This window comes from Betta splendens, chromosome 12 (assembly GCF_900634795.4).
Source record: "Betta splendens chromosome 12, fBetSpl5.4, whole genome shotgun sequence".
NCBI classification, from domain to species: Eukaryota; Metazoa; Chordata; class Actinopteri; order Anabantiformes; family Osphronemidae; genus Betta; species Betta splendens.
The window spans coordinates 10,743,617-10,749,616 of record NC_040892.2 but is presented as its reverse complement, the minus strand read 5'-3'; positions in this window follow the sequence as shown (position 1 = coordinate 10,749,616).

Below are 6,000 nucleotides of genomic sequence, written 5' to 3'. Positions count from 1 at the left end.
AATAGACTGTAAACTGACAAGTCTGCGGTACCAGTTATTTTCTCTTAAAGTGAAATCTTAAACGCTTCACTTGTGTGATCAAAATATCTTCTCTCTGCAGGCTGATGACCTGTAAGTTCTCAGATGAAGGCTGTGCTGCTTTGGCTTCAGCTCTCACCTCTAGACCATTTAACCTGACGGAGCTGGATGTCGCTGGAAATCAGCTGCAGCCTGAACAGAGGAGGCTGTTGTCTGCACTAGTAAACCGTAACCAGTCAGTAATAATGGTTTCAGCACACAGTATCTTTGTTAAACACGTTTAGTAATTACACAGCAAAAGCCCAGTTATAGTAGAGTAGAGAACACATTTAAATTAAAACAAATGTATACTGTTATTCCTCTCATTAAATTTAAAAACTAAATATTAACTAACTATAACTAACTATTAAATTTAATCTCATTTAGCCTCCTGGTGCAGGCTGTTAATTGTCCTTTGTATGTGTCAGGCTTAGGCAAAGATCGGGCCCACATGCACAGTGCGAACTGTAATGGAAAAATTGTACTTTAATGCTTTTGGGTTCATTTCTGACTCTGCATAGTGACCATGCATTCTGTACTTGTTGATTAGATCCAGAACTGAGCATTCTCAGACAGACAATCTATCTCCCTCTCAAGGTGACCGATTGTTCATGGCCTGAGTCTGCCTTTTAACCCTGGGCTCTGGCTCCTTTCTGTCTGATGCCTCACCAGACCCAAGGCTGTAGCCTTGTTTATTCCCTGTGTAATATGAACATCTTCACCCACCGTGTGATAAGGAGATTCCACCAGGTCCAGGGAAAAAGGTTAAAAGGCAGAAGCAACTTGAGGATCGTGGGCTCTTTGCATCACACCTCCGTGGTGTGTGCACTGATCTCCCCAGCTGGTTTTTGGTTTGTTGATGTGCACGATCAACATCCATGCTTTTTATTTGCTTTCCCCATTATTTTTATTTTATCCTTTCTTTATTATTTTAATAAATCGCACAAAAGGACAACTCTCTCATCTACTTCTTTATGGAAAATTTCCACCACAGAAATTGGCGTCACGAACAGGATCCGCTGCAGGTCGTCTGGACGGTGTTATCAGGGACGATATTCCTGAGGACTAGGGTCGCTCAGCCTCCAAACCTCTACAGCTGTTCTGAGTGGGAGGACTGCTCACCCGTCTGGATCGCCTCTGACGAGATCCAACGAACACAAAATCCAACCTCTACTCGGCCCGGTGAGAGAGATTCCGTTTTGTTGCGACTTGTTGAAAAAAAAAAAAAAAAAAAAAAAAAAAGAAACGGTTCGAAATTGGTTTCAATTATTCGGGGTTTACTTGGCTCTGATCATTTGGTTTAGGGAAAGTAAGGCAAATAACAATTAATTCTAAAACATCTGCAACTAGACTAAAACAAACAACGACAAAAGAAAAATATAACTAGGACTAGAGATAATAATATTTCTAAAACGACTATTTGGCTGACATCCAAAAATAATATATATATATTTTTTTAATTTTAAATTCAATATTCGGGTAAAATTAATTAGGTCAAAGTCTGCCCTGGTGGCCGAGACGGTGGTTGCTAAGGGTTGGCTCGTGGGACCGAGCTTGTTTTGTCTGTACTGAGGATACAGACCAGTGTGCAGATCTGAGCGCAGTCCAAAGGGAGTGGACAAGGAAATAAAAGACGGCTTCTGAAATACGGAGCGCGTTTGCAGGGGGAAGTGGTTTTGAGATACGAGGGACCCGGGTCTTAGAGGGGCCTGACGGTGAGGGACCACTTCCGAGAACCCTGTCGCTGATCTGAGCGGTTCCCTTTCTACGGAGACGTCCGTGGAAGAGAAATTTTGGAAAAGGTTCCGGCCGGAACACATAAAAATCTAAGGCAGGAAACCGCCGGGACTCTGAAAGATGGGTTCGGGGCGATCTAAGTCTCCACCACCAGACTGCAGCATTACAAAATTAATGAGACGTAAATATGGTGATGAGTGCGTGTCATGTCTTCACGACTGGACAAAACATTATGGGTTTCAAGAAGGTGGATCACTCAGTGTGAAGGACATACGCACCTTAAAAGAAAAGTTAGATACAAAAGATGAGATTTGAAAAAGCAAAACTATCAAAACTAAAGCCCCTGAAAGAAACAAAAGAGTGATGAGAGTAACAGAAACAAAGGAGATAACAACTCTGGGGAAGAATTGTTTGCACTCGCCACACACACACCACACACAGATATCATGTCAAGAGCAAATGCTCCCATTCTTTCTGCTCTCTATTCTAATGCAGAACCGAGCGCGATGAGGGTAAATCCAGATCTGGACTCCTTTCCCACCATCAGCAGAAGAACCGAAGGAGAAGAAGCGCCTGACCAACAACCAGAACAGGGTGGAAGCTCTGACACCACAGCAGCTGGAGGACACAGACCACAGCATGGACGCCTCAGCGACTCCCACAACGTCTGCAGCCATCACGTTCTGGGCTCATCAGATGAACCAGCTACTACAAGCCCTGCACCAGCATGAAACGACTGTGTCTGAAGCTTCAGAGGCCGTGAAACTGTCTTACAAGCGTGTGTGTCTGACACAGACACCTGCTTATGACAATCAGCAAAGGAAAACAAGGACAGAGCAACAGCAGAGAAGACGTGCTCTGACACAGACACTGGTTGAAACAACAGGAGAGGCTTCAGACGTGATCGGCCCAAAAGAGCTGCATCTGAGGATCCAGGAAAGGTCTGTCATCGAGGAACAACTGTCCCATTGAAAGGCTTCACCCACTGGCGCTCACATCAGACTGATGGTTGGGGAAGGAGGAAGGTGACGGTTCCTTTTCACGTGACGTACAAGACGGTACCGCAAACACACACACACACATTCATACACGCAATGAAGAAACACGCTTACAGCTGATACACGCTCAAATTCATGTTCATGCTTATCTGCTCGCAATGAAGAATCGCTTTTTGCTCAAAAAATCCCACAGAGTGATTTTAAAATGATGACAAACAGCTAAATGACAACTGCTGCATGACTTTGCAGTCTGATGGGTTTAAACTATTTTAATTTGCAACAAATTCAGTAATAAAATCCTTCATGTTTCTAAAAAAGATTTGTGCACAATATAGGTTTGTCTGGCCAGACTGTAGGAAAGAAAAACAAAACCAGACTATAGGAAGACTGAAACTGACTGAAACAGACTATAAATGACTATTAAAGGGAAGACGACTATTAGAGAGAAGTAATAATAATTACTGTACATACCAGAAAATAAAAGAAAAACTTACTGTGCCTCTGTCTTGCACGACATCAGACGGCAAGACACTCATTTTTGCTTTCAAACTTATGCCCAGTAAATTTATTAGGAAGAGATCTCATGTGTAGTTTAGGTATTTCACTGATTTCCACTCCGGAGGGAGTGCAAGTCACAACCACGGACAATGTGAATAATTATTCCTTCGTTTGTGTTAATTTCAGCTCAGAGCCGCTGCTCTACTCTTATCAGTGGCTGCTGAAGGGAGAGGCTGTAACTGAGGCCCTCATACAGGCTGCTCGACAGCTTGTTTCCTCACAGAATACGACCTTTAGAGACACATCTGACCTGTCTTGTACAGCACATGTGTCCACTGGTCCTGATGAGGAGTTTGAAAAATCATGGTTACGCACACATGCGGACAAACTGACCTCAACCTCTCTTTTTTGGGATGAACATAGGTCTGCGCTTGCGATTTCTCTCACTAACGAACAAGAGAGATTTGTTGATGCTTATTCTACAGATCCACATGTCCTTCTGTCAAAACATGACGGAGACAGATGGCAGGACTTGGGTCCTTTCATGGACAGATGTCAACGGGAAGGAGACTGGCAAACGACTTCCGACCCGAATGTGATGTATTCACCTACTTTGCATGCTTACAAAAAACTTTTTCAGTCTAACTTTCATGTGCAGCGTACAGTGCACTTGGTACCTCAACATTCCACACACACTCCACACCACGTGTTTTTGTCAGAGGACGCTCTGACGCAGTATCCAGCCTTACAGGAAGTTCCAGCTTCCCTGTGGGCCACACACAAATATGATGTAGGTTTGATCAAAGGGTGTGACCCAGTGGTCATCACGCCGAAATCTGACTACAGACCATGCAAACAGCAATAACCTTTAAAGAGAGAAGCAATTGAAGGAATAACACCGGTGTTTAACTCTCTTCTGAAAGCAGGAGTCATCGTCCCATGTGACAACTCTCCAGTGAGGACTCCACTCTTCCCAGTTAAGAAAATCAGAGACAAAGGACAGCCAACAGAATGGAGGTTTGTCCAGGATCTGCAAGCAGTAAATGCGGCGGTCCAACCACGTGCGCCTACGGTACCGAACCCCTACACAATTCTTTCTCAGGTTCCGCCCAAGGCTAAATTTTTTTCAGTAATTGATTTGGCCAATGCTTTCTTCAGCGTGCCCGTCCACAAAGACAGTCAATTCTGGTTTGCTTTTGAATTCAACGGAAAGTCATACACCTTTACCAGACTGTGCCAGGGGCATTCAGAAAGCCCTATCATCTACAATGTGGCACTGAAAGACAGCCTGGATGATCTTGTCTTGTCCCCAGGCACCGCCCTGCTGCAGTACGTTGACGACTTGATGATCTGCACTGAGGATCAGGAAACTTGCGCAGCAGACACGATCAAGCTGCTGAAACACCTGCATGCTGCAGGACACAAAGCAAGTCTGTCTAAATTACAGTTCGTTCAGACTGAAGTTACTTTCCTAGGTCACATCATCACCGCTGAAGGGAAATCCATTTCACCTAAAAGAGCTGAAGCTATTCAGAACCTGCCTAAACCGTGCACATACAAACAGCTTATGTCCTTTTTAGGCATGTGCTCTTATTGCAGGAATTTCATTCCTAACTGCGCTGTCTTGGAGGCTCCGCTTAGAGCTCTGATGCAGACGTCTTCTGCATCCACCACCCGCCTCACGTGGACATCTGAGGCTGAACAGGCGTTCACCGACCTCAAACTAGCTCTTCAGTCGGCTCCTACTTTGGGTCTGCCTGACCCTACGCGACCTTTCACCCAAACAGTGGATGAGAAATCAGGTTGTATGACCTCTGTCCTTCTACAGGATCACGGAGGGCGTCCACGCCCTGTAGCCTATTTCTCTGCTAAGCTTGACCCAGTCGCTGCGGGGCTCCCACGATGCCTCCGAGCAGTGGCTGCGGCAGAGAAAGCCGTGCTGGCATCACGTGACATTGTTGGCTATTCTGATGTCACCCTGCTGGTTCCTCATGCCGTGTCTTTGATCCTTTTGGAACAAAAAACATCACATCTTTCTACAGCCCGATGGCTTAGATACAACACCATCTTACTGGAAATGCCAAACATCACTGTCAAAAGGTGCAATGTGCTTAACCCAGCCACTTTGTTTCCAGGCCCTGACGATGGCGAGCCTCACAACTGTGTTTCGGTCTTGAACCAGGTCTGCACTCCGCGCCCAGATCTATCGGAGGTGCCAATTCCTAACTGTGACCTCGTTCTCTTTGTTGATGGCTCCGCCTCTAGAGACCCTGCTTCGGGCCACTGTCAGGTTGGATATGCAGTCTGCACCTCTCATACTGTTTTACAGTCTGGCGCTTTGCCAGGACATTACTCTGCTCAGGCTGCGGAGTTGATTGCACTGACCGAAGCCTGTAAATTGGCTGAAGGGAAGTCTGTTACTATCTATACAGACTCCAGATACGCTTTTGGCGTCACACATGACTTTGGTGCTCTGTGGAAACACAGAAAGTTTTTGAAATCTGATGGCAAACCTATCTTGCATCATGATAAGGTTGCTGATCTGCTCGACGCAATTTTGTTACCAGCTGCAATTGCTGTATGTAAGTGCCCTGCACACTGATCCCATTTTTGCTGGAAACGCACGCGCTGATGCTGCTGCGAAGGCAGCTGCTCGACTTCCCCTTCCCTTTGTTCCTTGCCTCTTATCCTCCACCTCTACCCAACCTCC